The sequence below is a fragment of the Panicum virgatum genome, chromosome 8N, assembly GCF_016808335.1.
Source record: "Panicum virgatum strain AP13 chromosome 8N, P.virgatum_v5, whole genome shotgun sequence".
In the NCBI taxonomy this organism is placed as follows: domain Eukaryota; kingdom Viridiplantae; phylum Streptophyta; class Magnoliopsida; order Poales; family Poaceae; genus Panicum; species Panicum virgatum.
This window is the reverse complement of record NC_053152.1, coordinates 49,697,969-49,713,002: the sequence shown is the minus strand read 5'-3', so window position 1 is coordinate 49,713,002 and position 15,034 is coordinate 49,697,969. Positions and strand designations below refer to the sequence as shown.

General features: G+C 45.4%; 1 pseudogene; it reads right to left on the bottom strand.

Annotated features, from left to right (window-relative positions):
• Window positions 1-2,960: 2,960 nt before the first annotated feature.
• Window positions 2,961-3,589, bottom strand: LOC120685225 (annotated as a pseudogene).
• Window positions 3,590-15,034: the final 11,445 nt, after the last annotated feature.

The following is a 15,034-nucleotide window of genomic DNA, read 5'->3' as shown; positions in this document are numbered from 1 at the left end:
GGGCTTTTCATATTTTTTTTCCATTGTTACGAACGCCACACATGACACTGACTGTATGTCTTCTATCTCATTTATCTCCCTCTTCTCCCAATCTCTTCGAGGCTTGTCGTGCCATCCATGCCGCTCTTACACCCGCTCACCATGTCCGGTAGTGCGTCCGCTCTTTTAGGCACACGGCAAATAGTTTGCCGAGTTCTAAAAAGCACTCGGCAAAGAATTTTTTTCAGAAAATTGATTTTAAAAATAGAAAACAAAAAATATTTAATCCGGAAGGACCCCACTGGCCAGCCACCTGCCCGCTTCGCCGAAGTCGCAATTCGCGGCATTTTTCGCACGCTATGCGGCCTGCGAGATTCAACCCGCGACCTCCCCTTTCGCGTATAACCTCCTCTACCACTACGCCACACTCTCACTTATGTTTATACTTCTTTTTTTTTCCTCACATATTATACTAAACCGAGTGTAAATTGGTCATTTCAGACCCTAAATGAATTCAAATTTAAAAGTTGTCTGCTATAAAGTTTCATAACTTTTCGAGATCTAAAACTTTTATTTTGGAAGTTTCTCCATTCGAGGTCATCTACGAAATTTGAATTTCACTTTGCCGTGTGCCAGATCTAGAGCACACGGCAAAGCGTGGTCATTTGCCGTGTGCGGCAAAGCCTGGTCATTTGCTGTGTGCCTTGATTTGGCACACGGCAAACATCTATTTTTTTTAAATGTTGCTAGGTGAGAAGTGAAAAAAAAATTATTACTTTGCCGTGTGCAAAAAAAATAGTACACAATAAATTTATTACTTTGTCGTGTGCCAAAAAAAAGCACAAGCACATGGCAAATACAACCTTTGTCGTGTGCTTTAGTTTCACCGTGTGTTTTCTTAAGCACACTCGGCAAAATTCATGTTTGTTGTGTGCCCGTGAATTTGCATACGGGCAAACTGTAGCGCACACGGCAAAAGCCTATGTGATACACCCTTATAAGTTACGGACCGCCAGTGCATTTTATTTTTATTAAAATGTGTAATATTATGAAATACGTGTCGCAAGATATTCATGGAGCCACATCACTAGCCATGACTAACCATTGCAAAAATGTACTATCCAGGTACATGCACGCGTGACTCAAGAATAGTAATATATATGTACCCTGCCTATGATGATTTTGTGAATTTTATTGGACACAAAGGAAACAAACAAGAAACCGATTGAAAAAAAAGAAATAACTAAGAAATAGAGACAATAATACTGCGGCTATGTGAACTCGCTCCTCCCCGCATGTTGTTCGTCCATGTTTTGTTTGTAACACCTATAAGCAGTTTTACTAGAAAAAATAGCTTACACGCCTTTTTCTTACATGCAGTATGTCTGTCACGTCCACAACAGTGTCTGTATACGTGTATTGTGTAAAAAGATGAACCGATGAGCAAAGGTGGGGATAACAACTTTTTATCCTCAAAATTTATTCGTGCCTCTTTCATCAGCGTTTATTGTGTAAAAAGATGAACTGATGAATAAAGATGCACTACCGGAAACCGTAGTTCGCCGAGTGCCAAGGGATTTGCCGAGTGCAATTTTTCGGGCACTCGACAAACAATCTATTTGCCGAGTGCCAACAAAAAACACTCGGCAAAAAAAGGCACTCGGCAAAAAAGTTGTCTACCGAGTGCCTAGGGGTTGGAACTCGGCAAATAGGTGTTTGCCGAGTGCCAAGAGGTGGACACTCGGCAAACAACCCATTTCTGAATTTTCTAAAAAATTTAAAAATAGCAAACAAAGTCTAAAAATTATGAGATTTGGCAAGATGTCATAATATCATATGTGTAGGTTGTGGAAAAAAGTTGAGGAGGTTTCGCACACTTTTTGTCACGTACGTGCTTACAAATCGATACATCTCCGAAGAAGAATCATAGAGTTGAGAAGGATCCGATAAGATTTGGAGTCAAATTGATGGTCATATTGTTGTTTAAGTTCAAAACTTTTTGAAATGTTGTTTGAGTTCAAAACTTTTTTATAGGCAATAGACAACATAGATTGCTTAACGTGAATTTTTGGTAATTTTTCAGGTCCATTTGGTATTTTTAAAATTTTTTTGCTAAATTTTTTTGCCGAGTTTATTTTATTTGGCACTCGGCAAAGAGAGGCTTTGCCGAGTGCCATAAAAATACACTCGGCAAAGTGTCTCGGATGAATTTTGAATTAGAATTTTTGGAGTGTTTCAAATGACCTCGGACGAAGAAACGCACAACATCAAAGTTGTAGATCTCGAAAAGTTAAGAAACTTTGTAGTTCACAACTTTTTTATTTGAATTCATTTAGTATTTCAAATATGTGTTTGAATTTCTCAAATTTGAAATTCAAATTTTGCAAACGACCTCGGATCAAAAAACCTACAACATCAAAATTGTAGATCTCGAAAAGTTATGAAACTTTATAGTTCAAATTTTTTTTATTTGAATTCGTTTAGGGCGTCAAATAAGCAATTTGATCTCGAATTAGAATAATACGTGGAGAATCAAAACGGAATCTAGACACATGTGATGTAGGGGTGGAGTGGTAGAGGAGGCTACGCGCGAAGCAAGAGTTCGAATCACGGTAGCTGCGTAGCGCGCGATTTAGTGCGAAATAATAGAGCGACTTTTGACTTGATGACATTGGATGACTGGTGTGGTTACCGGGTAAAAAAATATTTTGCTATTTTTAAATGTTGTTTTTCTGATTCGGTCTCGAAAAGTTTGCCGAGTGTTTTTTAGGTCTTTGCCGAGTGCTCGGAAAAAGACACTCGGCAAAGGTGCCTTCGCTGTCACCGCCGAGTGCAAAAGGGTCTTTGCCGAGTGTAATGAGCACTCGGCAAACCCGGCCAGTCCGGTAGTGATGTAAAATAGCATATATGGGTGTCTCTTTGAATTTCTTGTTTATTATCTTGAAATTGTTAACCCGAGCAAACCATGCATCATGACTTGATCAATCTGCAGTCAGCTCGCATGATGCCCGGAGGAGCTCGTCCAAGTAATCAGCGCAGAGGTCCTCGAGCTCCAGAACGCCGCAGCGCACCGTCACATGATGCTGCGCCATCGCCGCCATGGCCACGCCCGGCAAGCTTGGCACGTCGGAGCAATGGCGTGGCGGCCGCTGCCGCTGCTGCTTGCTGTTAATAAGATCCTTGCTGCTGGTGGTGGTCACAGGCCGGGAGAGGTTTTTGCGCCGCTTGTGCCTGCGCTTGGAGTGCCGCCGCTTCAGCGCGAGGAGGGGGAGCCCCCTCACCCTGCTGCGGCGCCGGCGAGCGCGAGCGGGCCCAGCGACTCCCGCACGCGCTCGACGGGGAAGTTGAGGACGGCGGCGGCGCCGCGCGTGGAGAAGGCGGCCTGGTCGTAGGCGAGCGCGGCGGCTTCCGGGGTGTCGAAGGTGCCGAGCCACACGCGGGCGCCCCTGCGAGTGGAGTCCCGGATCTCGGCGGCGAACGTGCCCCACGGCCGCGGGCGCACCCCGATGAAGGCATGCGAGCGCTCCTTCTCCCCCGGCGAGGCGGCATCGTCGTCGTCGTCCGGCTGCCGGAGCTGACGATCCACCGTGTTTGGGCCGATCCACACCATTTCCTGCCAGTGCCATAGAGGATGTCACCGTACGTGTGCTGAGAACGAAGCAAGGTGCCGGAATTTCTAGCATGCATGCGTCCAGGATTTCCATATTAATTGTATGCATGACAAAGTGTCCATGGAGATGTCTGCATTTGACTTCATCGGCTCATCAGGTGGATTGCGATCCCTTTCACTGTTCTATCATTAAATTTCAAGCAAGTCACAAGTCAGTACGAGATGGTGATGTAACGATACTTTTTCATGTTGCTTTTAGGAATAGAGCAAACGCCAAGCAAGCCTTCTCTCTCCTCACCCCTCTCCTCTAGAGACCAGCAGTTGTGCTGACGTGCTCATAGCGAATTGCCCACTATTTTGGCTTGCTCGTAGCTAGTGAATGGAGCACCTACCTATGCTCATTGAAATATGCTCTCCAATAACCAAGTATATGGACTGGTGGTCGAATTGGTGCTTGTACAAGGGAGCAAAAGGCTCTCGGTTATTTGCACACCTATACATAGAAAAACTTGGTTGCAAAACTTTTGTACATAGTAAAACTAAAGATTGTCTTGGAAATATTAGAGAATGTGCATGTAAATAAACTTTTCATGGAATTTCCTCCCTGCAAATAATGGATCTGCAGGGGCCGTCGTTGGGATCGAGGCTATAAATTCAGAGAAATTTATTGTTGCACATGATACCATCGAGTACGCTATTAATAATTCATGTTGCTTTTAAAAATAGACTAAAAACTTGAGTTGGAAGCTTGTAGTTGTGTGTGGCTCTCCCCAGGAGGACAGCAACCACAAAGTTTCCCTATGAGGTAGGCCAAGTGGTGTCATCCTTGCAAGGACAGGTCTTATCGATTTAGGACAACAGCAAACAGAACCATACACATACAGAGGTGGGCTGAATGTTTCAACTCGTAGGTTAACTGTAGGCTTTGCTAGAGCTAGATACCTAAAACATAGACTTTGCTTGGTCAAATAACAAAGACAAAAATTGTCCAAGTCAAGCAGGAAAGTCGGAAAGGACGGTCCCTACCTATTTTCATTGGAATGTAAAACCAAAATGTACATTTGGATGCAATGCAGAATTGCAAAAGCTTAAACTGAAGGGTTTATTTTCTCAACTTATAATGTGCTGTAGTCCTTGCCCATCATTCTTTTGTTCAGATCGGTGTCCTGGTGACGTTCACTACTACATAACTGGGCTTTGATCCTGCATATTTATCCCGGTCACCGTTTGATCCGGGACCAATAAGAGATTTAGTCCCGGGTCTAAAATGTAGAAGGCAGTGGAGAACAGAAAGATACCTTTTATCCAGGTTGGAGGCTCCCACCAGAACAAAATAGTGCCCTGTTGTCCCGGTTGAATTCACCAACCGGAACTAAAATATTTTGTCCCGGTTGGTGACTGCAACCGGGACAACAGGGTACTATTTTGTCCCGGCTGAAATCTCCAACCGGGACAAAATAGCCACACGGCGTGAGGTCGGATCTATCTATTTTATTTAACTGTACCTCCCGTGTCTCCTCAGCCTTATCTCTTCGTCTACCTCGCACATCTCTTTCCTCGTGCTTTCCTCCCCCCGACCCTTCCCTTCTTCCTCCATAGGCCTCCTCCCTCCCTGCCAGGCGCGGGCGGGCCACGACGAAATGCCGCCAGGGCGTGGGCCGGTGAGCCGCGCCAGGCGCCGACGTGGCGAGGGCGGGCGCGCCAGGGAGCGGGCCGGCGAAGCCGCCGTCGCGCGCGCGGTTAGGCGCAGGCCGCCGTGGCCCGACCAGCCGTCGCCGCCGCCGCGAGGGCGGCGCAGGCGAGGGCGGCTCGGCGCTACGCTAAAGGTCGCCGACGCGGCGTCTAGGCCGGCCGGTGGCGTCGGCTCGAGTCCGCTCCGCGGCCAAGCCCTGGCAGCGGCAGTAGCTCAGCTCGGCCTCGGCAGGAGCGGTGCGTCCAGGCCCGGCGGGGGCAGCTCCGCCAAGAAACGGCAGACGGTGGACAACGGCGCAGCGCTGAGCTTTGTTCTTTTTTTCCGAATATGTATATGTGAGGAAATTGATTTGTTCGTAGTTGTGGTTGATTCGTAGTTGTGGCTGAGCTTTCTTCTTTTTTTTCAAATATATATATGTGAGGAAATTGATTTGTGAATGATTTGTTCCTAGTTGTGATTGATTTTATTATTGTAATTGATTTTGAGATTATAATTGTCATTAAATTTTGGGATTTGGAGAAGCTGGTTCGGAACGCGGGAGCTAGCTAGCTGTTTTTTTTGTTTGGGAAAATTTACAATTTACATCGGTCCCGGTTTAGTACGTGCCGGGACAAAAGAAAGAGACATATTTGTCCCGAATGGTTTGTCCTGGTTGAAAAACCGGGACTAAAAAGGATTGTAAACTGAGATAAATGATCTGTTGTGTAGTAGTGGTTAGACCTAACTGTATACAAACTTGAGCTGCATGTGAGCAACCCATGCAGATTTGACGATCCACTGTGATCAATCCCCGCGCCACTTTGGGTTTTAACGTCACAAATAAAATAGTCTGATGGCCATATATATAGTTTTTTTAGATATGGATAAAACCGGCCTACTATTTCCACTAAATGGCATGCATTTTAATTATATGATATTGAGCCAACGATATTTTCAATACATATGACGTCACTGACGTGATTAGAAAAGTATCATCGGATTCATGGGCACGGCGTACACCATCTTATATTTCTTCCATTGTTGATACAAGAACGTACATGCATGCGTGACCTGCTAGCTGGATGATATATAAGACTGCATGCTTTGATTTTTAATTTATTTGTGGGTTGTTTTCGGCAAGAAACGAAAAGAAGCAGCTTCAGAGATTAATTAGCCGGCCTCCGTTGCTGTCATCATGCCCAAAAATTAAATCTTCAGACATCATCAGAATCCGTCCCACCGCCAGTCTGTGATCCCCTGTACTGTGTTGGATTTTGGGTAAATGCCTATTTTCGACTTTCATAATTTAAGCTATAGTACATAGTATTAAGAATAGGATCGGACAAACATTTCTGCTTACGTGCAGTGCGTCGTTACGTCCACAACAATGTCTCTGTACGTTTGTTTCTTCATTATAAGCCTACTATACTTTGACTTCACGAAATTCAGGTGACTCGCTTAGGCTATCTGCACTTGTCATACTCTAAATCCGTCTTCTAAAAAGAATATTCTATCCTAATCATCGAGATTCTCTCCTCTATATCTGGTTTTACCGCACCCATCATCCTCTATCTCCTACTCTATACCAACTATCAACAACGGGACCCACTTGATAGATTTTTTTCACTTTTTTACCTCTGCCGCCCTCCCTCCCTCCCTCTCCTCTCTTTCTCTCTCTCCCCCGGTCTCTCCCGGTCTCCCCCGCCACTCCCTCTCTCCCTCCGCCGTTGCCCCTCTCTTCCTCCACCACACCTCCATGCCCTCCCCCTCCGCCGCTCGCTCGGCGCGGATCCGACTACCGGCTCTCCTCCTCCGGCCGTCGTCGCCGCGCATGGGCACCGCTCCGCCCCGTCGCTCTCCTCCAGCCCAGCCTCCTCGGTGGCCTCGAGGCGGGCGGGCGGGCCGGCGCAGCAGCTGCCGCGGCGGCTCCCCACCGAGCGGCGGCCGCGGCGGGGCGGACCGGCGGCCTTGGCGTACGGGACGGCGCGCGCAGCGCGGGTGGGCGCGGGCGGCGAGCAGCGGGGGAGGCGGAGGTCGAGCTCCATGGTGCTGCGGCGAGTGGCGGGCGCGCGGCCGGAGCAGCGCCGGCGAGCGCGTGCAGCAGCTCTCTCTCTCTCTCTCTCTCTCTCTCTCTCTCTCTCTCTCTCTCTCTCTCTCTCTCTCTCTCTCTCTCGACGGAGCCGGACCAGATCTGGCGGGAGGTCGCGGCGCGCCATGGCGGAACGGCGGAGCGCCCATGGCGGGCTAGTGTCGCACGGCTCTGCTCCTCCTCCCTCCTCTCTCCGCGCTGCTCGCCTGGCGTCGCGCTCTGCTCCTCCATCCCCATCCCTCCCATGCGAGCCGGCCCGCTGCTCCCTCCGCGCACGCCGGGCCACTGCTCCCTCCGAGCGCGCCAGCGCCAAGTGGCGGCGGGAGTAGGGGCTCCGGCCTCGGGGTGGCGGCGGAAGCTCGCGCGAGACGCGGCGGCTCCCCTTCCTCTTCCACTCCAGGGGCATCCTCTGTGCGGCGGTAGCCTCGCATCGTCGCCGGCCGCCGCCTACCTCATCTTCTCTGCCGCGGCCATCCCTCTCTCTGCCCCCTTTCCTGCTCGCGGCGGGGACGAACGGCGGGTGTACGGGCCCCACACCACATCGGACGATACCAGAGTCCTCGCAGAGCGCTGGATTTGGCGTCCCGCGGCCGATACGGGATGATACCGTTTGTCTTTAGAGTACCCGGTGCGGACGATTTCACGCCAAATCGGTACTGCAGTATGCAGTATAGGTTCTTTTACCGCACCCACTGCGGACAGCCTTAGCTTGCAGTAGTCTTGCATGTTATACTATACGGAAATTGTGCGTACATATTCTTCAATTCATGGAAATACAACTAACTACTACTCCCTCCGTTCCAATCTATAAGTCATTCCAAGAATTTTGGAGAGTCAAACTATCTCAAAGTTTGACCAAAATTATAAAGAGAAATACAAAGATTTATGAAATCAAATAGATATACTAGGAAAATATAGCTAACAAAAGAGTGTAATGGTACTTAATTGGTATCATAAATGTTATAATCTTGTTATATATATTTAGTCAAATTTGAAAAACTTTGACTCTCCAAGATTTTTGGAATTTTACTATTACTAATTGGATGCTCCTTTGAAGCCTTCACGTGAAGCAACCTAGGATCCTAGGTGGACACTCTAAAAATATAAAGAAGTTCTAGAAATTCTCACAAAAATCAGAAACATCTGGCCATCCATCTGACTAATGTAATTATAATAGTCATCAGATCCGTTATCTTTTCTAATAAATTACCCACCTCTGCCATTATAGGAAAAAAATTTAAAGTAACCCCCTAATATTCATGTAAATTACACACCTATGCCACTAAAAAAATGCAAAACGCCCCCTAAATTTGTATATAAATTATCCAATTATGTCGTTGTCCCAAAATCTGAATCTAAATTATATAATTATACTAAAATATTAAAGTATATAATAAAATTTTAAATTACGATTTCTATCATTATTATATTATTATGTATATAAAAAATACTACCCATGATAAATGTCACTGTGTATTCATGTATGATGAAAGAAATAAAAACACTAATTATAAATAAATAGTTTAATTAAATATATATATCAAACACACACGGAGGTCTGGTGCAAAATGAAATCTATTGCAACTATATTATGATAAATATATATTTTATAGTATGTGTTAGAATATTCAATAGATGAGAATGCGCGAGATAATTAATTGTATGATTTATTTTTAAAATAACTCTAATTAGCCCATGCGGGAGCACCAGTTGATAGATGTCACACCCGGTTTTAAGAACAAAACCGAATGCATAACTATATGTATGACAGGATCAAGTTTCATACATATAGAGACATTATAAGTGAATAATCAGTAACAGTATCACGTAAAAATAACAATTAAAAGATTATCAGAGTTATACAGTTTATCCTAGAAATGAAGGCTTCAAACTTCACAGGCAATCGACTGGGGGTTGCGCATACCTAGAACTCAGCAACATCTTCAACAGACTTTATACACTTTTTTTCTTCAGAGCAGTAATAAGCAAGGGTGAGTACACTTATGGTTGGTACTCAGCAAGGCCACAAGAAATAACTAGAAAATGATTTAATTTCATCTTTAAATTTATTAATCATGTGAGGGTCCAAGCCGCTCTTGACCGTGAGCACAGTTGATATATCAGTTTTATACTCTGTAGAGGTTGTACACTTTCACCACAATTCGCGTAAAAGTTTCAAAGAACTTTGAACCCAACCACACTTGTGCTAGCGAGGCACAATATCACACTTCCGATGTGTGATTGCATAGGGACGCTACGAAGCCTTTACAAAGATTATCTAACCCGTGACAACCCGCTAAGGTTTCAAGCCAAAGTTGTCATAACACTGTCCTAATGAGGTGGTACCTTGCCAAAGGACCATTAAACAATACCAATTACCCCAAGAGGACCGAGCTATACCCCATCGATGCATCCCCTCTTGCCCTTTAGGTAAGATTATCACAAGATAGAGTTTCTAATTAATCAGCCAAGACAGAGCCATGTAGTATTGTGGTTGTACTGTTTTCTTGGGTGGTTCTCCATGTTCCAATTAAATCATAATACTCTCATAAATAAGCATAGATAGAAGGATGGTTAGGGTCACTTGCCTTTCTCCAACGAAAAGCTACTCTTACTGCTCTTCAGCTTTTGCTCACTTGCAAATCTTGATCTTCAATCTTCGAACGGCGATTCTTCTAATCGGGGCAATCAACGAGCAACCATACAAAGAAAACTAAGAAGATCTAAGAACAATACACCAAAAACAAAAGAAAGGCTTTAAAAGAGCATACTAAAGGATAAGGCTCACTGCTATAGTTACGAGAGCGCAAGAAACACGGAAAACAAAGCCAAAACGGCGATTCTATAGACTAAAGGGTGCTTCAGGGATCTAGTCGCGATTAATTAAAGAGTTAAGGACTAACAGAAAAGATTTGTAAGACACAACAAAGTGTGCTCATAGAGGATAACAAAGTGATAAAGCTACCGCACGCGTTGCAAGGATCACGTAAGCGCAAGAATTGATGAAAACGGGGCTAAAACAGAGAAGTTATGGCTAAAACAGGGTTCTAGGGGCTTATTTGTAAAAGTTTTGAAAGAACAGGGGCTCTAGGTAAAGATACCAGGGACTAAAACATAATTAAACCCTAAACTCTGGAGCTAGCTTGAAAAACTACAAGCTAAGGACGATGGGTTCTATTTTAGAAAAGTCTAGGGGCTAAAACAGAAAAGAAAGGACTGGTTTGTAAATACTTTTGAACTGGCTTGGACTGCGGGTTAATTTCAGGAAAACTGAGGTGTTTATTTGCAAAATAGCATGGTTGATCGGTACTGACTAGTTTAGATTGGATCTGGGCCGTTGGATTAGATCTGGACGGCTTTGGTTTGTTTGGATCGGATCTAATCTGAGCCACCGATCTCGGATCGGACGGCCGACCTCGGAAGGGGGGCGGCACGCGGCGGCGCACGGCCGGCAGGCGGTGGCACTTGACCGGAGCATCGCCGGAGTAGGCGTTCCAGGTGCTCCGAGCACGATTTGGCTCGGGGATTGGACATGGAGCGAGCGCGTGAGCCCGCGAACTCAACTTGGGACTCGGGAAAGGGCCTAGGCGGCCGGAGCAGAGCTCGCGACCGTAACCCACGGCGGCGGAGCTCCGGCGAGCTTGCTCGCGTGAAAGAGAGCAAAAGGGAGGGGAAGGAAAGGGTCGGCGGCGAGCCTCACCTTGACGCGCAGCCACGGGACGACTCCAACGCGGCGGGGATGCGTCGAGACGGCGAAGCGAAGGCGGCGGTTTCGAGCTCGGCAAAGGCGGCGCGCTAGGCTAGGGTTTAGGTGGGGCGGTGCTGCAACTTCGATGGGGGCTAGGGGGCCTAGGGCGGCGCCTTTTATAGGGCCTAGGGGGCGTTCTTGGCGTGCGGGCCACGCCCGAAATCAGCGGCGCGCCGGGCTCGATCCGAACTCGGGACAGAGTCCCGGTCCATCACGGGGTCGGGGACGACCCTGACGGGCAGGCCCCGCCTGGCAGCGAGATAAGGGAGGAGTGGGGGCGCGCGGGTTAGGCCAGGATAGGAAACGGGCCGGCGGTTTGGGCTGCGGGGGAAGGAAAGGAAAAAGGAGAGGAGGGAGATTTTGGGCCGTGGGAGAGAAAAGAAAAGGAGGGAAGGAGAGGGAAGAGATGGGCCGGCTGGGCTGAAAGGGAGAGGGGAAAAGAAAGGATTTTCTATTTTTGAAAGGATTCAAACACATTCAATTCAAATTCAAATTCAAGAATTCAAATTCAAACTGAACAACAAACAATAAAACTATGCAAGGACAGCATGAATGCATAACCAACAAACAACCTCATTTAATTTAAAAGGCAAACAATTATTTTATTTATACTAAATTCCCTGTAACGAAAATAAATGTTGACAAAATTTTAAAATTAAGAGAAAATTGTTGTTTTATTTTTAATTTTAATCACATCCTGAAATTCAAAAATTTCAGGGTGTGACAGAACTACCCCCTTAAAAGGAATCTCGTCCCGAGATTCACAAGGCTAGCAAGAGATAGAGGTTAAGGTGGGTAGCTTCCAACACATATTAACTTTCTTCTCGGTCATTTCCTCTTACAATACCTCTGCAGACATGCTTCTTTATTCTCCGCAACTCACATCAACACTTAATGGATACTCAGTCTAACTCCTACTTTAATCATCCATTCATTCATTGGCTTTGTTGTCCCTTCTCTTGGCTTGCTTTACCAATTTGTTTCTTGGGCTGCTTGCTTCTTTTAGACTGATTTTTTTTTGAAAGAGATACTCCAATCCTCGAGGTTTATAGTCTGAGTACTGTCTTCATCTTGGGTGACTTCTTCTAGGACTGGATCTTGGGTGGATAACTTCCTCTTGATATCCGTATGATAACGTTCTCTTGCTTCCACTGACATTAAGCTGTCTTCTTGGAGACATAGATGACCATAATGCTCGCAGCACTGACATGTTCCTGGAATCTTATCAACCTATTGTTGTTCTTCTATCAACGGGTTTGGTGCTTCATAGTTCCTCTTACGTTTTCCATTGTTCCATGCTTTAGCAACTTGCCTTTTCACTGGTCCGGTAGGAACCTTTGCTTTGGTCAACTCCATGCTGTGAGGTGATGATATATTAGGCCGCAACCTTCCTTGTAAGACACGAGCTTGCATAGCTAACAGCTTCTCTTTATCAAATGGTGGCAGAGTGATTGAGACCTGGTGGTTTTCACTGCTAATAGGGTTGTCGTTCCGAGGGCATGTGGCTTGCTCTGCAACATGCGGTTGAGTTTTGATCATGATTGGAACCATTGCTCGTAGTTCCTGAGTTTGCGCTGGAATGTCGAGGTCTTCTCTATTGGCTCTATCTTCTCGATTTGTGTTGGGACTCGCCATCCGGTTGGGTGGTAGGAATAAGGTTAGCAGAGAGAAGGAAGACCGAGTAACAAGGTAACGTCCATAATATCATCTTCACAAACTCTTGGTGGTCGCAACTTAAATTAATCAAGGTGGAGAGGAGAAAGACATAGGGTTAACCGAAAGGAAAAGAGAGCATTCTTGTCTTCAGCTTCTTTCATTTGTAGATGCTTGGAGATTTCTACTATTGCTTTCAGTGTTTCCATGAACTTCTTTCTTGACATCCTTTAAAAGATTAGGTAGAAAGACAGAGGATAACAAGGAGGGGGAGGTATAAAAGAAGAACTCATCTAGGCAACTGATGTCATTGTAGGTAGAAGACCCACAATACACCCACAGTTATTACAAAGAAACGAATCAAACAAGATCACAAAGACAAACATCATTCCGCAAACATCAAATTCCACCAGTCAACATAGTCAAAGACGATGCTAAACATTGTTAATAGAGTTAGAAGGGGTACTCCTAAGCATGGTTATATCTTTTAGCTTTGTCGTTGATGACATATGCCTACTTCAATTTGTCCAGCATTGACTCCACCTTCGTGATTGTAGTGGCAGTGAGAGTGTTATAACCTCGCTCAGGTCTGATTCTTTGGTGGTGCTCTAAATCCTTCATCCAACTTGAACAGGAATGTGGACACGTGGTACAATTTTCCAATCGATTCGACTTGACTCCTCATGATGAACTAGTAGCTCCATTTTTCAGATGGCTTAGACAGGCATTAGGACATGTGGCACGAATCATCTAAATAATTTTAAATCAAAAGATATACTTTGAAATCCAAGTCAAGAGATGAATTCAAAGTGATATTTATTTGGAGACAAAGGAGAGGGAGTCGTGAATCAGGGAAAAGGAGTAGTTGACCTAGGGTCGGGCATCAAACAGAAAATTGTCAAGGAGAAACTAGGTCAATATACAAAGACTGAGAATTTTACATTTGCAAAAATAAGAAGGTGCAAATGAAAAGAGGGTCAGGTGGAATAAGTGAATTGTCAAGGCTGATTAAGAAAATGAAATGGTTAAGGAGAGAGAGTATCCAATGGAGAGGGTCAAGGAATAAGTAAGAAATAAATTTTTATATCAAAGGAAACCTTAGAACACGACCATTGCTATCTAGACTTACGTCCTACAGTCAATACAGCTCTGATACCACTTCTGTCACACCTGGTTTTAAAAACAAAACCGAATGCATAACTATATGTATGAAACTTGATCCTGGCATACATATATATGTATAAAACTCGATCCTGGCATACATATAGTTATGCATTCGGTTTTGTTTTTAAAACCGGGTGTGACAATAGACTAGTGATTTATAATTTGGAACGGAGTGAGTAGTAACTGGTTAGGTGCTTCAGCAGCAGCCATGTCACCTGGCAAAGTTTCTCCTTCTAATCGGGCTTGCGCTGGCGTGGCTAGGACTCAATATTCGCATGAGCCATTTTTTAGATCGGATCGTAAGTCACCGCCATGGGTAGTAGCTAGGCTGCCGAGCTGAAGGGGGGAGAGGTGTTGTTGCAATCAGGAAGGGGTGCCGGAGCTGAATGTACCGCGCGTTACAAATCGCGCACCCATAGAAGACTAATACAGATCTAGGCCTGGGCATTCGGTTAACCGAAACTGATCGGTTCGATTTCTCGAATTCTCGTAAAATTTGGTTATCAGAAAATGAAGACCGATCAACAACAACAACAACAACAACAACAACAACAACAACAACAATAACAATATAGCCTTTTGTCTCAAGGGAGTTGGGGTAGGTTAGAGATGAAACCTAAAAGACACAAAGGCCACGGTTCAGACACATTGATAGCTAGTCTCCAAGCCTCCTATCCAAAACTACCTCCTCAGAGATATCAAAATGAAGACCGGTCGATTTCTAAAAATTATCAAGATCGAGAAAATTCGGTTTTGATCTCGGTACTAACCGAACAAACCAAGTTCACTACCGAATGCTTCCAAAATCAACATGTTCGAAGCAAAAAATCAATCACTCAGATACTTCCGTAGATTCAGATCAACACAAAGACCCTACTAGTGAACACACACAAATCAACATTCGATGCATTGTTTCTCCTTGCTTTCATTGTGCAGCTGGTTAGAAGATATCAAGATGGGCCCGAACTAATTAGATACTTGATGGGCCGAATCTCCCCCGGCCGGTCAGCCAGCAACCAACAAGATGAGTCTACACGCCGGCCCATGCAGTACTATGCCTCAGTCAGCAGCGTCCAAGTCGGTAGTCTTGCTCCAGTCTTGTGGTGCCTGCTGAGCGGT